General features: G+C 42.5%; 1 long non-coding RNA gene and 1 pseudogene across 1 annotated transcript in view; one reads left to right on the plus strand and one right to left on the minus strand.

The window, feature by feature from the left end:
* Positions 1–24,308, plus strand: part of LOC141407435 (uncharacterized) — a 59,637-nt gene that overhangs the window by 11,650 nt on the left and 23,679 nt on the right. The gene's annotated exons all lie outside the window — the stretch shown is intronic.
* On the minus strand, positions 6,620–7,499 carry LOC107130707 (large ribosomal subunit protein eL34-like; annotated as a pseudogene).

Genomic DNA, 24,308 nt, shown 5'->3' on the forward strand with positions numbered 1-24,308 from the left:
TCCTGCCTTCATTTCATTATTTACCCAGTAGTTATTTAGGAGCGGGTTGTTCAGTTTCCATGTAGTTGTGCAGTTTTGAGTGAATTTCCTAATTCTGAGTTCTAATTTGATTGCACTGTGGTCAGAGAGACTGTTTGTTAAGATTTCCGTTCTTTTCCATTTGCTGAGGAGTGTTTTACTTCCAATTATGTGGTCAGTTTTAGAATAAGTGCAATGTGGTGCTGAGAAGAATGTATATTCTGTTGATTTGGGGTGGCGAGTTCTGTAGATGTCTGTTAGGTCTGCTTGGTCCAGAGCTGAGTTGAAGTCCTGAATATCTGTGTTAATTTTCTGTCTCGTTGATCTGTTTACTATTGACAGTGGGGTGTTAAAGTCTCCCACTATTATTGTGTGGGAGTCTAAGTCTCTTTGTAGGTCTGTAAGAACTTGCTTTACAAATCTGGGTGCTCCTGTATTGGGTGCATGTATATTTAGGATAGTTAGTTCTTCTTGTTGCATCGATCCCTTTACCCTTATGTAATGGCCTTCTTTGTCTCTTTTCATCTTTGTTGGTTTAATTCTGTTTTATCAGAGAAGAGGATTGCAACCCCTGCTTTTTTTTTCTTTTTTCGCTTTCCATTTACTTGGTAAATCTTCCTCCATACCTTTATTTTGAGCCTATGCGTGTCTTTGCACGTGAGGTGGGTCTCCTGAGTAAAGCACACTGATGGGTGTTTACTCTTAATCCAATTTGCCAGTCTGTGTCCTTTAATTGGGGCATTTAGCCTATTTACATTTAAGGTTAATATTGTTATGTGTGAATTTGATTCTGTCATTATGATGCTAGCTGGTTACTTTGCATTTTAGTTGATGCAGTTTCTTCATAGTGTCGATGGTCTTTACATTTTGGTATGTTTTGACAGTGGCTGCTATGAGTTTTTCCTTTCTGTATTTGGTACTTCCTTCAGGAGCTCTTGTAAGGCAGGCTTGATGATGACAAAATCCCTCAGCATTTGCTTGTCTGTAAAGGATTTTATTTATCCTTCACTTATGAAGCTTAGTTTGACCGGATGTAAAATTCTGGGTTGAAAATTCTTTTCTTTAAGAATGTTGAATATTGGCCCCCACTGTCTTCTGGCTTGTGGGTTTCTGCGGAGAGATCTGCTGTTAGTCTGATGAGCTTCCCTTTGTGGGTAACCTGAACTTTCTCTCTGGCTGCTCTTAACATTTTTTTCCTTCATTTCAACCTTGGTGAATCTGATGATTATGTGTCTTGGGGTTGACCTTATTGAGGAATATCTTAGTGGTGTTCTCTGTATTTCCTGAATTTGAATGTTGGCCTGTCTTGCTAGGTTGGGGAAGTTCTCCTGGATAATATCCTGAAGTGTGTTTTCCAACTTGGTTCCATTCTCCCTGCCACTTTCAGGTACACCAATCAAACGTACGTTTGGGCTTTTCACATAGTCCCATATTTCTTGGAGAAGTTCATTCCTTTTCATTCTTTTTTCTCTAATGTTGTCTTCATGCTTTATTTCATCAAGTTGATTTCAAGCTCTGTTATCTTTTCTTCCACTTGATTGATTCGGCTATTGATATTTGTATATGCTTCACAAAGTTCTTGCATTGTGTTTTTCAGCTCCTTCAGGTTATTTATGTTTTTCTCTAAACTGGTTATTCTAGTTAGCAGTTCCTGTAACCTTCTATCAAGATTCTTAGCTTCCTTGCATTGGGGTAGAATATGCTCCTTTAGCTTGGAGAAGTTTGTTGTTACCCACTTTCTGAAGCTTATTTCTGTCAGTTTGTCAAACTCATTCTCCATCCAGTTTTGTTCCTTTGCTGGCGAGGAGTTGGGATCCTTTGGAGAAGAGGTATTCTGATTTTTGGAATTTTCAGCATTTTTGTGCTGGTTTTTCCTCATGTTTGTGGATTTTTTTTTTTTTTTTTGGGATGGAATTTTGCTCTTGTTGCCCAGGCTGGAGTGCAATGACGTGATCTCGGCTTGCTACAACCTCTGCCTCCCAGATTCAAGTGATTCTCCTGCCTCAGCCTCCCGAGTAGCTGGCATTACACGTGCCCACCACCACACCCATCTAATTTTGTTGTATTTTTAGTAGAGATGGGGTTTCTCCATGTTGGTTGTTGGTGAGGCTGGTCTTGAACTCCTGACCTCAGGTGATCCACCTGCCTTGGCCTCCCAAACTGTTGGGATTACAGGCGTGAGCCACCGCGCCTGGCCTGTCTTCATGGATTTATCTACCTTTGATCTTTGATGCTGATGACCTTCGGATGGGGTTTGTGCGTTGGTGTCTTTTTTGTTGATGTTGATGTTATTGCTTTCTGTTTGTTAGTTTTTCTTTTAACAGTCAGGCCTGTCTTCTGCAGGTCTGCTGGAGGTCCACTCCAGACCCTGTTTGCCTGGGTATCACCAGCAGAGGCTGCAGAACAGCAAAGATTGCTACCTGCTCCTTCCTCTGGAAGCTTTGTCCTAGAGGGGCACCCACCAGATGCTAGCCAGATTTCTCCTCTATGAGGCATCTGTCAACCTCTGCTGGGAGATGTCTCCCAGTCAGGAGGTGCAGGGGTCAGGGACCCACTTGAGGATGCAGTCTGTCCCTTAGCAGAGCTCAAGCGCCATGCTAGGAGATCCGCTGCTTTCTTCAGAGCTGGCAGACAGGAACATTTAAGTTTGCTGAAGCTGTGCCCACAGTCACCCCTTCCCCCAGGTGCTCTGTTCCAAGGATATGGGATTTTTATCTATAGGCCCCTGACTGGGGCTGCTGCCTGTCTCAGAGATGTCTGGTCTAGAGGGGAGGAATGTAGAGAGGCAGTCTGGCTGCAGCAGCTTTGATGCACTGTGGTGGGTTCCAGTTCGAACTTCCCAGCAGCTTTGTTTACACAGTGAGGGGAAAACTGCCTCCTGAAGCCTCAGTAATGGCAGATGCCCCTCCCCAACAAAGCTCCAGCTTCCCAGGTGGACTTCAGACTGCGGTGCTGGCAGCTAGAATTTCAAGCCAGTGGATCTTAGCTTGTTGGGCTGCATGGGGTTGGGATCCACTGATCAAGACCACTTGGTTCCCTGGCTTCAGCCCCCTTTCCAGGGGAGTGAATGGTTCTGTCTCTCTTGGGTTTCAAGCGCCACTGGGGTACAAAAAAAAACCTCCTGCAGCTAGCTCAGTGTCTGCCCAAATGGCCCCCCAGGTTTGTGCTTAAAACCCAGGGCCCTGGTGGTGTAAGCACCTGAGGGAATCTCCTGGTCTGCGGGTTGTGAAAACCATGGGAAAAGCATAGTATCTGGGCCAGATAGCACCGTCCCTCATGGCACAGTCCCTCAAGGCTTCCCTTGGCTAGGGGAGGGAGTTCCCCAACCCCTTGCACTTCCCGGGTGAGGCAATGCCCCACCCTGCTTCTGCTTGCCCTCCGTGGGCTGCACCCACTGTCTAACCAGTCCCAGTGGGATGAGCCGGGTACCTCAGTTGGAAATGCAGAAATCACTCACCTTCTGCATTGGTCTCACTGGGAGTAGCAGACTGGAACTGTTCTTATTTGCTCATCTTGCCAGCACCCCCCACCAACATTTTTTTTTTTTTTTTGAGACAGAGTCTCACTCTGTCACCCAGGCTAGAGTGCAGTGGTGCCATCTCGGCTGCAACCTCCACCTCCTGAGTTCAAATGATTTTCCTGCCTTAGCCTCTTGAGTTGCTGGGACTAAAGGTGCCCACCACCACACCTGGCTAGTTTTTTTTTTTTTGGAACAGTCTCACTCTGTCGCCCAGGCTAGAGTGCAGTGGCATGATCTTGGCTCACTGCAACCTCTGCCTCCCGGGTTCAAGCAATTCTCCTGTCTCAGCCTCCTGAATATATAGGACTAAAGGCATGTGCCACCATGCCCAGCTAATGTTTTGTATTTCTAGTAGAGACAGGGTTTCACTGTGTTAGCCAGGATGGTCTCGATCTCCTGACCTTGTCATTGCCCGCCTCGGCCTCCCAAAGTGCTGGTGTTACAGGCGTGAACCACCACACCCAGCTAATTTTTATATTTTTACAAAATAACCCTTTTACACAGGGTTTCACCATGTTTGCCAGGCTGGTCTCAAACTCCTGACCTCAAATGATCCACTCACCTCAGCCTCCCAAAGTGTTGGGATTACAGGCATGAGCCACTGCAACCGGCCTAACTGCAGCATTTTTAAGATATGGGATACACATGCACATCTGGTTTATTTGCTATGTGATCTGTATCTCTCTTTTGACTGCTACTTTAAAACTCTTTTTGAATTAAACCCTTATGGTACAGCTTTATGTTACTTATTACTGTATTATTAGAAAATTGCTTTGCATACAAATGCTTAATTTTAAATGGGTGATAATAAGTAGGATGTATTCTGCTGCCGTAATATGTAGATTATGAAGAGGTTGGCACATGATTGGGCTGGGGTGGTAAAGAAAGTACTTGAAATAATCAAAGGGAAAGATTTCATTTTTCTCAATTTAACCTGCTCACAGAAGGGCAATAAGAGCCTCATTATCTCATTTGTACAGGACCTGTGGAGTCACAGCCTGCATGGTCCAGTCTCAGGATGGCTCATATTGGAAGAAGCACTGCTCAAACAGGCATTTCAGTTTTACTCAGAGCTCTAAACATTTGAAAGGCTGTCAGTCATAATTCACGGTTAATATTTAAATCCTCTGCCTTGGCTGGGTGTGGTGGCTCACGCTTGTAATCCCAGCACTTTAGGAGGCCGAGGTAGGCAGATCACCTGAGGTTGGGGGTTCAAGACCAGCCTCGCCAACACGGTGAAACCCCGTTTGTACTAAAAATACAAAAATTAGCCAGGCATGGTGGTGCACACCTGTAATCCCAGCTACTTGGGAGGCTGAGGCGGGAAAATCGCTTGAACCCAGAAGGTGGAAGTTGCAGTAAGCCGAGATCGTGCCATTGCATTCCAGCCCAGATGACAGAGTGAGACTCGTCTCAAAAAACAAAAAAAAGAAAAAAAAAAAAAAAAGAAAATCCTCTGCTGGAAACACTTCTGCAGCACCTTGTAAATGCCAGGGCCTTGCCCTCTCCCACCCTCTCACTTCTGCTTCTCCTTCGGCTATGCCCTCTCTAGTGCATCTGATCTGACATGCACACCCCTTCCCTCCCTTCTCTTCCACGTTTCTGCAGTTGGCAGTATAGGTAGTGGAGGAAGAGCACAACACCCAAGTGATTTTTGTTCAGATGTATTTCAGTCACATTAAATTTATGAGGTTTCAGATTTTATCTTACTGTTTGTTTGTAGTGTGTGTGTTTAAAAATTAGGGTTTGTAAAAGAATTCTTGTGAAAGTGTGCTATTTTCCTAGCAAGTTATCTTCTTTCTATGGACAGTGGTTGTATTTTCCTCGCCAATGCCCCCTCGCTCTGTTCCTCCTCCGCATGTGAGTTTGATCATTGCGCATTATGGTTTTCTCTAGCGCGTTTATTGGTAATGCATCCCTTTTTGAGAAAGAGGCCAGCCACTCACCTCCCATGTCCAGCTCCCCAGCCTGGTCTACTGGCAGCAACACACAGACCCTCATGAAGGCCCGGTGACAACTGCTTCCTGACTTTGTTGTGGATGCTGCAGGGCTTGTTCTGAGGTCACTGAATTTGTGGTTTTCTGTTTGTTTCTTTTGAGACGGAATCTCAGAATCTCAGTCACCCAGGCTGGAGTGCAGTAGTGTGATCCTGGCTCACTGCAATCTCCGCCTCCCAGGTTCAAGCAATTCTCGAGACTCAGCTTCCCAAGTAGCTAGGATTACAGGCACGCGCAACCACGCCCGGCTAATTTTTGTATTCTTTTTCTTTTTTTGAGACGGAGTCCCGCTTTGTCGCCTAGGCTGGAGTGTAGTGGTGTTGTCTCAGCTCACTGCAACCTCCACTCCCCGGGTTCCAGTGATTCTCCTGCCTCAGGCTTCCGGGTAGCTGGTATTACAGGTGTGCATGACCACGCCCAGATAATTTTTGTATTTTTAGTAGAGATGGGGTTTCACCATATTGGCTAGGCTGGTCTCAAACTCCTAACCTCAGGTGATCCACCCGCCTCGGCCTCCCAAAGTGCTGGGATTTCAGGTGTGAGCCACCGCGCCTGGCTGAGGTCACTGACTTTGAACATGGGGCGTCCTTTCTTTATATTTTGGTTTCTATCTGGCACGGAGTAGGAACACAGTAAAGATGATCTGGCTCTGCATTTGTAGCCCAGAGGCAAAATTGCCATCCTTTTCTTTGTTGTATCAGCAGCTCTCTTACAATGGCCAGGAAAGTAAGGAAGATGAAAGCTGCTTACTGTCACACAAGTTGGGTACAAAATTCCTATTTGGTCACTTTGGGAGGGAGTTCAAACCAAGTTCTCTGAGTCTGCTAACTTTGTTCCAAACCCAGTCTATTCTCCATTCAGGGTCACAGTTGCCTCTGTCTCAAAGAGGAAGTCTGCCACCCTCTTGGCTCAACTAAGTTTCTTTAGGTGCTGGAGAAGTTTGCCTTCTGCAGAAAGCAATGGTTTCTTTCCTTTCATGGCTAACTGAGCTCACTCTTCACTTAAATACTAAGACATTGAGCCCATGAGAAGAGGTGGCCAATGCTAGAAGGTCTCTGCCAGATTCTGCCTCCTGCATTTTAAAAATTTGGTTGTGTTAAAACCCAGAAGGACACGAAGAGCGCTTCCCACTGTCTATCCACAAAAGACACTGCACTGCTTCATTAGCATCATGGCCATCAAACACAAACATAGCCAACCACTCCGATGATATCACAAAGTCCCAGGGCGGACGGGACAGTGGAGAGCAATTCAGCACAGCACGCCATTTTTAAATACTGTGCTCTCAAAAGTAAATATAGCCACTAAAGGGAAAACAGTATTAGGTTTAAATCGTGAGATAAAAATGTCTGTTATGTAAGGTTGTAATGTTCATGCTCAGCCCTTTTCTCTCAGGACTCCTTTCCCAGTTCTTTTTCGCTTCAAAGGGAAGCACTGTTTAAGAAAGAGGAAGGTATGACCTCAGAAGAGAGAAGAAACAGCAACAACAGGGACCTCAGATCCTAGAGGTCTTCACAAGTGGGTGCAGGTGAATTTGTTGCCATTTGAAGGACTCATTTCTTGACAAATTTTCTTTTTTTTCATTTTTATTACTCAAAAAAGTTTCATATTTATTTAGCTTTCTGATTCTGTGCTTGTGCCTTCAATACTTTCACAACGATTTTCTGCTCCTTGTTAAGGAAAGCACGCTTGATACTGTCACGAACACATTTAGCACACATGAAACCACCATAGGCCCTGCAGACATGTTTCTTTGTTTTGGACAATCTCATAAGAACTTTAGGTCTTACAGCACGAATCCCTCGAAGTCTGCCTGGGCACATGCCACATGCAGAATTTGGTGCTTTCCCAACCTTCTTGGCATAAAGGTAAACAATTCTATTACCAGGGGTTCAGGACAGCCTAGTTTTGTTAGAAGCTGTATTGTAGGAAAGCCTATGTCGCTATGTCAAACGCTGGACCATTCTGAGTGCCTGCAGACAATGGCCCCCAACAAATTTTCTTCTAAACAATGGCTTCTGCAGAACTTGGACGGCTATAAAAGTCTCAATTGCTTGTGTTTAGCCAATCATTCAACATTTATTAAGTGTCCACATTGTACAAGGAACAGAGTTTAATTCTAAAATAAGCTTGAAACACATGACTAAAACTTCAGTTCCTAGACAAATATAACAAAATTGCACAACTTGCTACATGTTATCTGATTTACTGATTGGACCATATTTACTTTGAGTAGTGGATGAGGCTTAATAGAAAACAGCTTGATCTTTTCCCTTCCCTATCCCCCAGGTTCCCTGGCAGGGACTGGAAATAGGGGGAAAGGAAGAGGATGCCAATTTAGAGCTGAGTCGTGTACAATGCTTAGGCGTGTGCTTTTGCTTATCATCTTATAAGTTTCTGGTCAGTTCCCAAACCCATTCCCTATTCAGTGATTCCAAAGCTACATCACATTCCCAAGCATCTTGAAAGTCTTCCTCTCCCATTGCCCACCTGTTCTCAACAGATGGCTTGTCGCATACTGAGAATATTGAGGCTATCAGCTGAGAACTTCTTTACTTTCCTCCTTCCCAGCCAACAGATTGACCTGCTTTCAACCTCCCTCCTTCTCAGCAGTTTTAAGGCTCATCTCTCTACCAGTCTTACTGATGAGATCACCTTTCAGCTTCTCTGGAGTGGCATCACATCTTAAGACGGAGATTAGATTCTTTAGTCAGCCCATAGGCAAGAGTCACATATAGTTAGAATTACTCAGAAGTTTTCTTAAGTCACCCATAGCAGTAGGTCAAACATAGCTTTGGGAATACAATACTGTAAAGTAACATGCAGGTGTGAGTATATCAAGTAGACAGTATTTATAAGTATAAGGTACATATACTATATAATGTGTACTATAATATATAGCATACAATTCCAAGGAGGGATTATATTGATAAAATAAATCAAGCTAGCTTTTTGTAACACTTGAGCAAATTTATAAATATTCCTTTTTTTTTTTTTTTTTTGAGATGGAGTCTCACTCTGTTACCCAGGCTGGAGTGCAGAGGCACCATCTCAGCTCACTACAACCTCTGCCTCCTGGTGGGTTCAAGTGATTCTCGTGCCTCAGGCTCCCGAGTAGCTGGGACTACAGGCGCGCACCACCACGCTCAGCTACTTTTTGGATTTTTTGGCAGAGATGGGGTTTCAACATGTTGTCTAGGCTGAGAATATTCTTATTTCCCATTTGGTGTCATCACCTAAGTTTTTGTGGACAACTTTGTCAGTTTCTCTGTAGTCGTTAGTTAGTTCTTCAGTTTCTTTTACAAGATTGTAGTAAATACCCACTAGTATAAACAATGCATTTCTCTTATTTGTCTGTGGTTGGGAAACTGCTAAATCATCCATACCTTCTTCAGTAGGTTTCACTAAAAGTCCTCTCTGTCTGCCTGTAGACAACCCATTGAGGGCAATTGCCCATTGAATTTCCAGCATTATTTACATAGTTCTTTCTCTCTTTCTCTCTATCTCCCTCCTGCTCCATTAGATGATAAGACTTGGCTATGTCTAAGAGAAATCCAAAATAGCAGTGGCTTATGTAAGAGATAACTTTAATTTTATTTTATAAAACAAATCCAGAATTAGGTGGTGCAGAGCTGTTTTGGTGGCTCCATGGTCACCAGGGACACGGTCTCCTTCTCCTTTTCTGTCCTGCCATCCTGGTTTGTGGCTTCCATCCTCGTGGCTACTGCAGCTCCAGCCACTGTATCCACATTCCAGTCAGCAGGAGGAAGGAAGGTAGTGTTCAAGAAAATTACCCCAAACTTGGAAATAATGCAAAAGGATGACTTCATATCCTGCCAGTGTCATACTAAAGCATTGTCTAGTTCCCCTAATGGTCATCTCACTCTTGGGAAATGAACTACTCTTTTGGTACTATTGATTAGAGTTCAGACTGGAGAGTTAGATGTTAACTTAGAAGAACTGATTAGATGCAGATGAGAACCAGCAGAGATGGTTTTCTAACCTTGCAGAACATTTGTCACTTTTACATCTAACTTAGCATTGTTATTTCAGAGTTTTTGGTGTTTTTTGTTTGTTTGTTTATTTCTACTGAACCTGCTTTGTCATCTTACTGACTTCCCTCATCAATGATTAATTATACTTTAGGATATGCTCAGATAATGTGTGGAAATGATATTTTTAATATTTGTATGTTTTGATAGTAGGAAGGACAAAGGGGCTTTCTTCAAGTCAGTAATTTCCCTAAATGTCTACCTAAAATGTCTGCTTGTAACTTATTGGCCAGAACTTAGTCACAAGGCTACCCATAGCTACAAAGGAGGCTGGGGAAGTAGTCTTTAGCTAGGTGCATTAAAATAAGGGCTCTCTTCCTAAGGAAGGGAGGCAGAGATCAGACAGCAGGGAATAACTAATAGTCTTTGCACAGGGACATGTATCAGTTGATTTTGCCTCTTTTACCTGTATTTCTGCCTTTCCCTCTATGTTTACTTCTTTCTAGCAGCCTAAAAGCACATCAGAGAATACCAACAGCTTTAACACCTTGGACCTGAATCCTCCTCCAGCTATCAGGACAACATTCTTTTTCCTCAATGGAGGTCCTATAAAGAACAATCTCACTTGGCTCTGCTCTCTCACCTCCTCCTCCTTCTTCACCCACTTTAAGCAGGTTTCTCTTCCTCTCATCCACTAAACTTTCTCTGCTAGGCCGCAGCTGATCTCCTAAACATCACACTCAAATCAACTGCATCTTGCACAAACCAAAGATTTAATAAATGATTACTGAATTATTCAATATATTTGCTCTGTTTTCTTATTCTTTCTTTTTTTTTTTTTTTTTTTGAGACAGAGTTTCGCTCTTTTTGCCTAGGCTGGAGTGCAATGGCACGATCTCGGCTCACCACAACCTCTGCCTCCCGGGTTCAAGCGATTCTCCTGCCTCAGCCTCCCGAGTAGCTGGGATTACAGGCATGTGCCACCACCCCGGCTAATTTTGTATTTTTAGTAGAGACGGGGTTTCTCCATGTTGGTCAGGCTGGTCTTGAACTCCCGACCTCAGGTGATCCACCTGCCTCGGCCTCCCAAAGTGCTGGGATTACAAGCGTGAGCCACCGCGCCTGGCTCTTATTCTTTCTTAAGACAGTATTACTTTCTTCTCAATTGCAAAATTAATATTTTAGTTTTATTATGGGCCAACTAGGTTCTTTTGACACGTTTATGAAAATCTAATTCTTAGACAACACTTTGGTTCTGTACCAAAATGCATTCCAACTTTCAAACGATTGGCCTAACAGTACACTTTTGGAAATTTTTGACCTTTTTGTAGGCACAGGTCTGTTTATTCATTTTCCCCTTCCATTGAATAGGAAAAAGAAATTGGCTTTTTGTTGCTAATAAAAGCAAATTCTACTTGGGTTGTTTCCAAAGCACAAGAGCCAGTGGCAAGGAATCCCCAAGGGAAAAACACCAATAAGAATCTTTAATAATGTGTTTTCCTCTAATCCCCTTCCTGATCCTTTCTCACCAAATGGATCTAGCTATTTTCAAGTTCAATTTTTGCTCTAAACCAGAGAACATAGTGTCCTAAATTGATACTTCACCCTCTATAAGCCTCCCCCTCTTGGCCTGCTTTATTTATCAGGCAGGGCTCCTCCAGGGATTTGGGGCTGGGCCTGAGGAAGCCCAGGTGGTTGGCAATTGCCAGCAGGATGTAGTTATACTGCCCCAATGTGGCAGTTTTCATTCTGTTTCAAATGCTGCTTTATTTTTTCTCTCATGCTTCTTTGAGTGAGTACATCATAGGACATTAAGGGATGGTGGTGGCGTTAGGGAGACCCACAATGCTTCTATCAGTTCTTCCTCCCAGGTTTTGGGGGCTGTAAGTGAAGGGAAGAATGAAAGCTTTGAATTTTAATAGACTACTCTCATCTGCCGTATCTAAAGAATGCTTCTAGCAGGGAGAAGGCAAACCTCAAGGGAAGAGGTTGGTCAGTTTTTAATCAGCTGGGTCTCATCTAATCTTGCCAAGCTCTAAGCAGAGATTGCAAATTTTGGATCCATAGGCTAAATCCAGCCTCAGACATGCTATGCTTGGCTGACACGGACGGTACTTTTTGTTTTAATTCTTTAAAGGCAGCATTTAAAAGGAAGATTTTGTATACAAACCCAGACTTCTGCCATCTTAACATTGCATTCCTGAGTTGCAGCAGTTGGCTGAAACCGAGTAGCTGTTGTTTCCTCCAGGTGGGGTTTGCCCTCTGCAATTTTGTCGCAGACTTCACTCCCCCCTGTGACACATCCAGCTGCTTCCCCCATTTAATATCTGCTGTGCCTCTGCCGGCATGTGAGTTTTGGATCCCTGTTGCAAACAGCTGGGGATGGGGAGAGGTATCAGGACAGACTTTACAGAGGAGAGGAATTAAGCTGGTCCTTGAAAACTGAGAGGAAATTTCCCAGTAAAATAAAAAGGTATGGAACCTCTAGGAAAGCAGACAAGTAGAGAAAAGACACAGTTATGAAGATTTTTGGGAAGGATCAAATCGAACCTTAAGAAAGGCCAGAGTAATCTTTCAGCATGACGTTAGATTTCAACAGACTTTAGTTCCAATTCGGGCTCTACCACATACTTTCAGTATGACCTTGAGTAAATTATTCAATTTCTTTGAGCCTCAACATATTCATCTGTATAGTAGACATAATACCTCTATCATATGATTGTGACCACAAAATGAGGTAACATATATTATTTTTAAAAATTTACTGGAGTATAATATACCGAAAAGTGCACATATCAAAAATGTGCAGCTCAGTGAATTTTAACAAAGTGAACACATTCATGTCACCAGCACCCAGGTCAAGAAATAGATAATACCAGCATTTCTTTTTTTTTTTTTTTTTTTTTGAGATAGAGTCTCACTTTATCACCCAGGCTGGAGTGCAGTGGTGCTATTTCAGCTCACTGCAACATCTGTCTCTTGGGTTCAAGCAATTTTCCTGCCTCAGCCTCCCGAGTAGCTGGGATTACAGGTGCCTGCCACCATGCCAGGCTAATTTTTGTATTTTTAGTACAGATGGGGTTTCACCATCTTGGTTAGGCTGGCTTGAACTCCTGACCTCGTGATCTACCTGCCTTGGCCTCCCAAAGTGTTGGGATTACAGGCGTGAGCCACCACGTCCTGCCTATTATGATTTTAATTTATAAGAAAAGCAGTTTAATGGGCTCATGACTCTGCAGGCTGTACAGGAAGCGTGGTGGCATCTGCTTGTGGCGAGGCCTCAGGGAGGTTTTACTTATGGTGGAAGGCAAAGCAGGAGCAACTTTAATTTTTTAAAAATTTCAGCTTTTAGGTCCAGGGGATACATGTGCAAGTTTGTTACATGGGTAAACTGTGTGATACTGAGTTTTGGGGTGTGAATGATCCTGTCACCCTGCTAGTGAGCATAATACCTAATAGGTATTAATAGTTTTTCAACCCTTGTTTCCCTTCCTCTTTCCCCTCTCTGGTAGTCCCCAGTGTCTATTTTTCCCATCCTTATATCCATGTGTACTCAGTGTTTAGCTACCACTTATAAGTGAGAACATGTGATACTGGGTTTTCTGTTCCTGCATCAATTCACTTTGGATGATGGCCTCCAGGTGCATCCATGTTGCTGCAAGGGACATGATTTTGTTCCTTTTTATGGCTGTGTAATATTCCATGATGTATATGTACCACATTTTCTTTATCTAGTCCACTGTTGATGGGCATCAAGGTTGATTCCATGTCATTGCCATTGTGAATAATGCTGTGATGAACATACAAGTGCATGTGTCTTTTTGGTAGAATGATTTATTTGCCACTGGGTACGTACCCAGTAATGGGATTGCTGGATTGAATGGTAGTTCTGTTTTAAGTTACTTGAGAAATCTCAAAACTGCTTTTCATAGTGGCTGAGTGGATTTACATTCCCACCAAGAATGTATAAGCATTCTCTTTTCTCTACAACCTTGTCCACATCTGTTATTTTTTGACTTTTTAATAACAGCCATTCTGACTAGTATGAGATGGTATCACACTATGTTTTAAGATTAACATTTCTTTAGTGATGTTGAGCATTTTTTCGTATGTTTCTTAGCCACATGTATGTCTTCTGAGAAGTATCTGTTTGTGTCCTTCGCCCACTTTTCAAGCGGGTTATTTGTGTTTTGTTTGTTGAATTATTTAAATTCCTTTTAGGTTCTGCGTATTAGTTTGTGAATATTTCCTCCCATTCTCTAGGTTGCTTGTTTATTCTGTTGATAGTTTCTTTTGCTATGCAGAAGCTCTTTAGCTTAATTAGGTCCCACCTGTTAATTTTTTTGTTGAAATTGCTTTTGAGGACTTAGTCATAAATTCTTTGCCAAGGTTGATGTCTAGAATGATATTTCCTAGGTTTTATTCTAGAACTTTTTATAGTTTTATATCTTTCTTTTTCTTTTTTAAAAAAATTATACTTTAAGTACTAGGGTACATGTGCACAACGAGCAGGTTTGATACATAGGTATACATGTGCCATGTAGGTTTGCTGCACACATCAACTCATCATTTACATTAGGTATTTCTCCTAATGCTATCCCTCCCCCATGCCCCCACACCCCACAGGCCCCAGTGTGTGATGTTCCGTGCCCTGTGTCCAAGTGATCTCATTGTTCAGTTCCCGCCTAGGAGTGAGAACATGTGGTGTTTGGTTTTCTGTCCTTGTGATGGTTTGCTGAGAATGATGGTTTCCAGCTTCATCCATGTCCCTGCAAAGGACGTGAACTCGTCTTTTTTTATGGCTGTGTAGTATTCCATGGTGTATATGTGCCACATTTTCTTAATCAAGTCTATCATTGATAGACATTTTGGTTGGTTCCAAGTCTTTGCTATTGTGAATAGTGCCGCAATAAACATACGTGTGCACGTGTCTTTATAGTAGCATGATTTATAATCCTTTGGGTATATACCCAGTAATGGGATGGCTGGGTCAAATGGTATTTCTAGTTCTAGATCCTTGAGGAATCGCCACACTGTCTTCCACAATGGTTGAACTAGTTTACAGTCCCACTAACAGTGTAAAAGTATTCCTGTTTCTCTACATCCTCTCCAGCATCTGTTGTTTCCTGACTTTTTAACGATTGCCATTCTAACTGGCACGAGATGGTATCTCATTGTGGTTTTGATTTGCGTTTCCCTAATGACCAGCGATGATGGACTTTTCTACATGTGTCTGTTGGCTGCATAGATGTCTTCTTTTGAGAAGTGTCTGTTGATATCCTTTGCCCACTTTTTGATGGGATTGTTTTTTTTTTCTTGTAAATTTGTTTGAGTTCTTTGTAGATTCTGGATATTAGCCTTTTCTCAGATGGGTAGATTGCAAAAATTTTCTCCCATTCTGTAGTTTGTTCACTCTGCTGGTAGTTTCTTTTGCTGTGCAGAAGCTCTTTAGTTTAATTAGATCCCATTTGTCAATTTTGACTTTTGCTGCCATTGCTTTTGGTGTTTTAGTCATGAAGTCCTTGCCCATGCCTATGTCCTGAATGGTATTGCCCAGGTTTTCTTCTAGGGTTTTTATGGTTTTAGGTCTTATGTTTAAGTCTTTAATCCATCTGGAGTTAATTTTTGTATAAGGTGTAACGAAGGGGTCCAGCTTCAGTTTTCTGCGTATGGTTGGCCAATTTTCCCAACACCATTTATTAAATAGGGAATCCTTTCCCCATTTCTTGTTTTTGTCAGGTTTGTCAAAGATTAGATGGTTGTAGATGTGTGGTGTTATTTCTGAGACCTCTGTTCTGTTCCATTGGTCTATGTATCTGTTTTGGTACCAGTACCATGCTGTTTTGGTTACTGTAGACTTGTATTATAGTTTGAAGTCAGGTAGCGTGATACCTCCAGCTTTGTTCTTTTTGCTTAAGATTGTCTTGGCAATACGGGCTCTTTTTTGATTCCAAATGAACTTTAAAGTAGCTTTTTCCAATTCTATGAAGAAAGTCATTGGTAGCTTAATGGGGATGGCATTGAATCTATAAGTTACCTTGGGCAGTATGGCCATTTTCATGACATTGATTCTTCCTATCCATGAGCATGGAATGTTCTTCCATTTGTTTGTGTCCTCTTGTATTTTGTACAGGTTTGTGGTTCTCTTTGAAGAGGTCCTTCATACCCCTTGTAAGTTGGATTCCTATGTATTATATTCTCTTTGCAGCAATTGTGAATGGTAGTTCACTCATGATTTGGCTTTCTGTTTGTCTGTTATTGGTGTATAGGAATGCTTGTGATTTTTGCACATTGATCTTGTATCCTGAGACTTTGCTGAAGTTGCTTACCAGCTTAAGGAGATTTTTGGGCTGAGACAATGGGGTTTTCTAAATGTACAATCATGTCCTCTACAAACCGGGACAATTTTACTTCCTCTTTTCCTAATCGAATACCCTTTATTTCTTTCTTTTGCCTGATTGCCCTGGCCAAAACTTCCAACACTATGTTGAATAGGAGTGGTAAGAGAGGGCATCTTTGTCTTGTGCCAGTTTTCAAAGGGAGTGCTTCCAGTTTTTGGCCATTCAGTATTATATTGGCTGTGGGTTTGTCATAAATAGCTCTTATTATTTTGAGATACATTCCATCAATACCTATTTATTGAAAGTTTTTAGCGTGAAGGGCTGTCGAATTTTGTCGAAGGCCTTTTCTGCATCTATTGAAATAATCATGTGTTTTTTGTTGTTGGTTCTGTTTATGTGATGGATTATGTTTATTGATTTGCATATGTTGAACCAGCCTTGCATCCCAGGGATGAAACTGACCTGATTGTGGTGGATAAGCTTTTTGATGTGCTGCTGGATTCAGTTTGCTAGTATTTTATTGAAGATTTTCACATAGATGTTCATCAAGGATATTGGTCTAAAATTCTCTTTCTTTTTGTTGTGTCTCTGACAAGCTTTGGTATCAGGATGATGTTGGCCTCATAAAATGAGTTAGGGAGGATTCCATCTTTTTCTATTGATTGGAATAGTTTCAGAAAGATTGGTACCAGCTCTTCTTTGTACCTCTGGTAGAATTCAGCTGTGAATCCATCTGTTCCTGGACTATTTTTGGTTGGTAGGCTATTAATTATTGTCTCAATTTCAGAGCCTGTTATTGGTCTATTCAGAGATTCAAATTCTTCCTGGTTCAGTCTTGGGAGGGTGTTGTGTGTCCAGGAATTTATCCATTTCTTCTGGATTTTCTGGTTTATTTGTGTAGAGGTGTTCATAGTATTCTCTAATGGTAGTTTGTATTTCTGTGGGATCGGTGATGATATCCCCTTTATCAATTTTTATTGCATCTATTTGATTCTTCTCTCTTTTCTTTTTTATTAGTCTGACTAGTGGTCTGTCTATTTTGTTGATCTTTTCAAAAAACCAGCTCTTGGATTCATTGAGTTTTTGAAGGGTTTTTTGTGTCTCTATCTCCTTCAGTTCTGCTCTGATCATAGTTATTTCTTGCCCTCTGCTGGCTTTTGAATTTTGTTGCCCTTGCTTCTCTAGTTCTTTTAGTTGTGATGTTAGGGTGTCGATTTTAGATCTTTTCTGCTTTCTCTTGTGGGCATTTAGTGCTATAAATTTCCCTCTACACACTGCTTTAAATGTGTCCCAGAGATTCTGGTATGTTGTGTCTTTGTTCTCATTGGTTTCAAAGAAATCTTTATTTCTGCCTTTATTTCATTATTTACCCAGTAGTCATTCAGGAGCAGGTTGTCAGTTTTCATGTAGTTGAGCGGTTTTGAGTGAGTTTCTTAATTCCGTGTTCTAATTCAATTGTACTGTGGTCTGAGAGACAGTTTGTTGTGATTCCTGTTCTTTTACATTTGCTGAGGACTGCTTTACTTCCAATTATGTGGTCAATTTTAGAATAAGTGTGATGTGGTGCTGAGAAGAATGTATATTGTGTTGATTTGGAGTGGAGAGTTCTGTAGATGTCGATTAGGTCTGATTGGTGCAGAGCTGAGTTCAAGTCCTGAATATCCTTGTTACCCTTCTATCTCATGATCTGTCTAATATTGACAGTGGGGTGTTAAAGTCTCCCATTATTATTGTGTGGTAGTCTAAGTCTCTTAGTCCGTCTCTAAGGACTTGCTTTATGAATCTGGATGCTCCTGTATTGGGTGTATATATATTTAGGATAGTTAGTTGTTTTTGTTGAATTGATCCCTTTGCCATTATGTAGTGCCCTTCTTCGCCCCTTTTGATCTTTGATGGTTTAAAGTCTGTTTTGTGAGAGACTAGCATTGCAACCCCTGCTTTTTTTTGTTTTCCATTTGCTTGGTAGATCTTCCTCCATCCCTTTATTTTGATCCTATGTGTGTCATTGCATGTGAGATGGGTCTCCTGAATACAGCACACTGACAGGTCTTGACTCTTAATCCAATTTGCCAGTCTGTCTCTTTTAATTGGGGCATTTAGCCCATTTACATTTAAGGTTAATATTGTTATGTGTGAATTTGATTCTGTCATTATTGATGTTAGCTGATTATTTTTCCCATTAATTGATGTAGTTTCTTTATAGCATCGATGGTCTTTAGAATTTGGCATGTTTTTGCAGTGGCTGGTACCGGTTGTTTCTTTCCATATTTATTGCTTACTTCAGGAGTTCTTCTAAGGCAGGCCTGGTGGTGACACAATCTCTCAGCATTTGCTTGTCTGTAAAGAATTTTATTTCTCCTTCACTTATGAAGCTGAGTTTGGCTGGATAGGAAATTCTGGGTTGAAAATTCTTTTAAGAATGTTGAATGTTGGCTCCCACTGTCTTCTGGCTCGTAAGGTTTCTGTAGAGAGATCCGCTGTTAGTCTGATGGCCTTCCCTTTGTAGGTAACGCGGCCTTTTTCTCTGGCTGCCCTTAACATTTTTTCCTTCATTTCAACCTTGGTGAATCTGACAATTTCTCGAGGAGTATCTTTGTGGTGTTCTCTGTATTTCTGAATTTGAATGTTGGCTTGCCTTGCTAGGTTGGGGAACTTCTCCTGGATAATATCCTAAAGAGTGTTTTCCAACTTGGTTCCATTTTCCCCATCACTTTCAAGTACACCAATCAAATGTAGATTTTGTCTTTTCACATAGTCCCATGTTTCTTGGAGGCTTTGTTCATTTCTTTTTACTCTTTTTTCTCTAACCTTGTTTTTTCACTTTATTTCATTAATTTGATCTTCAGTCACTGATACCCTTTCTTCCACTTGACTGAATCAGCTATTGAAGCTTGTGCATGCGTCACAAAATTCTTGTGCCATGGTTTTCAGCTCCATCAGGTCATTTAAGGTCTTCTCTACACTGTTTATTCTAGTTAGCCATTCATCTAACCTTTTTTCAAGGTTTTTAGCTTCCTTGCTATGGGTTCAAACATGCTCATTTAGCTTGGAGAAGTTTGTTATTACCAACCTTCTGAAGCCTACTTCTGTCCACTCATCAAAGTCATTCTCTGTCCAGCTTTGTTCCATTGCTGGCAAGGAACTGCAATCCTTTGGAGAAGAAGAGGTGCTCTGATTTTTAGAATTTTCAGCTTTTCTGCTGTGGTTTCTCCCCGTCTTTTTGGTTTTATCTACCTTTGGTCTTTGATGTTGATGACCTACAGATGGGGTTTTGGTGTGGATGTCCTTTTTGTTAATGTTGATGCTATTCCTTTTGTTCATTAGTTTTCCTTCTAACAGTCAGGTCCCTCAGCTGCAGGTCTGTTGGAGTTTGCTGGAGGTTCACTCCAGACCCTGTTTGCCTGGGTATCACCAGCAGAGGCTGCAGAACAGCAAATATTGCAGAACAGCAAATATTCCTGCCTGATCCTTCTTCTGGAAGCTTTGTCCCAGAGGGGCACCTGCCTATATGAGGTGTCTGTTGACCCCCTGGGAGGTGTCTCCCAGTTAGGCTACACAGGGGTCAGGGACCCACTTGAGGAGGCAGTCTGTCCATTCTCAGAACCAAATGCCTTGTTGGGAGAACCACTGCTCTCTTCAGAGCTGTCAGACATGGACGTTTAAGTCTATAGAAGTTGTCTCCTGCCTTTTGTTCAGCTAAGCCCTGCCCACTGAGGTGGAGTCTAGATGCAGTAGGTCTTGCTGAGCTGTGGTGGGCTCCGCCCCATTAGAGCTTCCTGGCTGCTTTGTTTACATACTCAAGCCTCAGCAATGGTGTATGCCCCTTCTCCGGCCAGGCTCCTGCCTTGCAGGTGGATCTTAGACTGCTGCGCTAGCAATGAGCAAGGCTCCGTGGGCATGGGACCCTCTGATCCAGGCATGGGAGAGAATCTCCTTGTCTGCCAGTTGTTAAGACCTTGGGAAAAGCACAGTATTTGGATGGGAGTCTCCCATTTTTCCAGGTACAGTCTGTCATGGCTTCCCTTGGCTAGGAAAGGGAAATCCCCTGATCCCTTGTGCTTCCCGGGTGAGGCGACACCCTGCCTTGCTTCAGCTCACCCTCCATGGGCTGCTCCTACTGTCCAATGAGTCCCTGTGAGATGAACCAGGTACCTCAGTTGGAAATGCAGATATCACCCGTCTTCTGCATTGATCACGCTGGGAGCTGCAGACCAGAGCTGTTCCTATTTGGCCATCTTGGAATGGATCTCTAGTTTTATGTCTTACATTTAAGTCTTTAATCCATCTTGGGTTAATTTTTGTATATGGTGAGAGGTAGGGGTCCAGTTTTATTCCTCAATATTTGGCTAGCCAGTTATGCCAGCACCATTTATTGAATAGAAAGGCCTTTCCCCATTGCTTGTCAACTTTGTTAAAGCAGATCATTTATTTTCATTGCCACATAGTATTCCATTGGGTGATTATCCTACCATTTATTTATCCAGTCTTGATTAATGGGCATTTGGATAATTTTCCATTTTTGCTTTTAAGAATAGTACATGGCTGGGTGTGGTGGCTCATGCCTGTAATCTCAGCACTTTGGGAGACCGAGGCGGGCAGATCACTTGAGTCCAGGAGTTTGAGACCAGCATGGGCAACTTAAGCGAGACCTTGTCTCTATTATAACAAAGTTTTTAATTAAAAAAAGAGAATAGTATAATTATGAAAATTTTAGTACCCATCTTTTGGTGAATATATTCTTGGATTTCTGTTAAGTATACACCTAGAAATGTAATTAGTGGGTCATATATTAATGTGTGGTAGAAGCTGCCAGTTTTAGGCTGGGCGCGGTGGCTCACGCCTGTAATCCCAGCACTTTGGGAGGCCACGGTGGACGGATCACAAGGTTAGGAGATTGAGACCGTCCTGGCTAACGCGGTGTAACCCCGTCTCTACTAAAAATATAAAAAGTTAACCGGGCGTGGTGGCAGGCGCCTGTAGACCCAGCTACTCGGGAGGCTGAGGCAGGAGAATAATGTGAACCCACGAGGTGGAGGTTGCAGTGAGCTGAGATTGCGCCACTGTACTCCAGCCTGGGTGACAAAGCGAGACTCCATCTCAAAAAAAGAAATTGCCAGTTTTCCAAAGCAGTTAGTAACTAATTTGTTTGTTGTTGTTGTTGTTGTTGTTTGTTTTGTTTTTTGAAACAGAGGCTTGCTCTGTCTCCCAGGCTGGAGTGCAGTGGTGTGATCTTGGCTCACTGCAGCCTCCGCCTCCTGAGCTCAAGTGATTCTCTTGCCTCAGCCTCCCAAGTAGCTGCGATTACAGGTGTCTACCACCACGCCTGGCTAATTTTTGTATTTTTAGTGGAGATGGGGTTTCATCATGTTGGTCAGGCTGGTTTTGAACTCCTGACCTCAAATGATCCACTCACCTTGGCCTACTGCACCCGGCTGTAACTAATTTATACTTTCAACAATAGTCTGGGAGAGTTATGGCTGCCCCACATCCTCTCTAATAGTTAGTACTTTCATTTTCATTTTTGCCATTCTGATGGATGTGGTTTTAAAGTCCATTTCTTTAATGGCTAAGAAAAGCAAGCATCTTCTCATATGTTCATTGAGCATTTGAATATTTTTTTGTGACATGTTAGTTGAAAATTTTGGCTCACTTTTTAAAATTTGGTCGCCCATGTTTTTGTGTGCATTTCTAAAGTTTGACATTTTGTGATAGGAGCAAGGAGCACTATAAAAGAAAGGAATGTGATGACAGTTTAATTCAGGAGGAGGATGTGGGAGTATGTGATGGTGGATGAAAAATAAAGCTCCCGGCTGGGTGTGGTGGCTCACGCCTGTGATCCCAGCACTTTGGGAGGCCGAGGCGGGCAGATTACCTGAGGTCAGGAGTTCGAGACCAGCCTGGCCAACATGATGCAAACCCGTCTCTACTAAAAATACAAAAATTAGCCAGGCATGGTGGTGGGCACGTGTAATCCCAGCTACTCAGGAGGCTGAGGCAGGAGAATCGCTTGAACTTGAGAGGCAGAGGTTGCGGTGAGCTGAGATAGTGCCACTGCACTCCAGCCTGGGTGACAAGAGTGGAGATAAAAAAACAAAAGCTCCCCAGCCTTTGGTGTGGTCCCCAGGTCCTAGAATAGAGACAGATTTTAGGAAGAGAGGAGGATGGCACCCCCTTTTGCAAAACATCTCTAGAGCGGTGGGACCTTGGAGAAAAGTAGCTGTGAGTGACAGACAGGTCCACATACCAAGAGCTGTGATCCTGGGGCCCATGCAAGGAGAAGGAAGTTTCACCTCAAAGAAATGGGTTTGCTCATGACCCTGTGGCCCTTTGAAGGACTGTGACTGATAGGGCAACTCTGGGACAACAGGGACCAGAAGTGCGGGATAGATAGAAGAAAACCTGGGCTGGAAATGGTGCCTTGTGTAGCAAGGAACAACTATGGCAAAGGCAGCGGCAACTGAGTAAATCCAGATTATTCTGCACTTGAAGATAAAAGCCTGTTGATTTTCCTTTTTGGTAAACTCCTTGATGACTAAAAGAGACCCACAGTGGAAAAGGGGAAGCCCCAAGAAGGAAGTCCATGACTCCTGCCAGTGTGCAATGTGGGGTCTCAAACCAGTTCTAATTAATTTGAGAAATAAATAAAATGTGATATTATTTGCATCCCTCCTGGCTGGAGCAGTTTATACACACAGTACTATATTTTTAATTGTGTTATGTAATGGCCAAAGCATATGCCTTGCATAATTTTTATTTTTGATACTTATTCCTTGTGTTATTTTGTGAAGTTGATTTTTTCCCCTAATTCCAGACGTCATCCCTGTAAATTATAGAAAAGTTTAAAAGATAAAAGTACAAAGAAGAAAATGAATCTTTTATGATACAATTTTTAATAACCATAAATATTATTTGTGCATATATATTTGATTGTTTCCCAATGTTGGACATTTTAGGCTGTTTTCAATATTTTCTTCTTTTTTTTCGAGATGGAGTTTTGCTCTTGTTGCCTATGCTGGAGTGCAATGGTGCGATCTCAGCTCACTGCAACCTCTGCCTCCCAGGTTCAAGCAATTCTCCTGCCTCAGCCTCCCAAGTAGCTGGGATTACAGGCATGCGCTACCACGCCCGGCTAATTATTTTGTTTGTTTGTTTGTTTCTTGAGACAGAGTCTTGCTCTGTTCCCCAGACTGGAGTGCAGTGGCTCGATGTCGGCTCACTGCAAGCTCCGCCTCCTGGGTTCATGCCATTATCCTGCCTTAGCCTCCCCAGTAGCTGGCACTACAGGCTCCTGCCACCACGCCCGGCTAATTTTTTGTATTTTTAGTAGAGACTGGGTTTCCCTGTATTAGCCAGGATGGTCTCAATCTCCTGACCTTGTGATCTGCCAGCCTCAGCTTCCCAAAGTGCTGGGATTACAGGCGTGAGCCACCTAATTTTTGTATTTTTAGTAGAGGTGGGGTTTCACCATGTTGGTCAGGCTGGTCTCAAACTCCTGACCTCAGGTGATCTACCCACCTCGGCCTCCCTAAGTGCTTGGATTACAGGCATGAGCCACTGCACCCAGCCAATATTTTCTTGTTATGACTAATATTGAGATGGACTGCACATTCTTAATTATTTATTTAAGATAAATCCTAGTAATGGAATAACTGAGTCAAAAGGTATATCCATCTTTAAACGTTTGTTATATATTCCTAAATTACTTTCCAAAAAGTTGCATCAATTAACTATCTCACTATCTCAGCAGCAGTGATTGAGAGTGGCTGTTTTTGGCACCTTGCCAACATCCAGTATTGTCATTTTTTTTTTTTTTTTTCTTGGTTGAGATGATGAGTTTATTGGCATAGCCAATATTCACATATTCGTACTTGGGCTTCTTCAGGCACCTTGAACTTTGGGACTAGACTTTATACAGAGTCAAACACCATGTAGAAGCACGTGGGCCCCACGCACAACACTCCTGCTCCTTAGTGAGGGGGACAAGCTACCCAATGTCTCATGATCAAAATACTTTTTAGTTCTTATGTAAAAATCTTAATTTGCTCTGGCCTCCAAAAGGCTTTAATCTTGGCCTCCAAATTCGTCTCAAGGGATGTTCTCTTCACGTGGGGCTGGTTTAAACAGAGGCTGCCTCACCAGAGCAGCCTTTCAGTCCTTCAGGAGTCTCTATCCCGTGATATGTACATGTAGGTTTGTGCAGGCAGGGAACACACATGACAGAACTGCTTTGGTGGTACTGGATGGGTGATGTTTCTTCACTGGATTTTGGTTACTGCTTCACGGTTGGAGGTGGCCACATAATCTAGATTTTGCGTGGTTAAGCCACACATGTTGATTCGACCACTTGGCAGCAAATAGATGTTTTTTTTGTTTGATTTTAGGTATTGTCATTTCTTAAATGCCATTATATAAAGCACGACACTGTCAGCTCTGACCTGGA

Source organism: Macaca fascicularis, chromosome 8 (assembly GCF_037993035.2).
Source record: "Macaca fascicularis isolate 582-1 chromosome 8, T2T-MFA8v1.1".
NCBI lineage: Eukaryota > Metazoa > Chordata > Mammalia > Primates > Cercopithecidae > Macaca > Macaca fascicularis.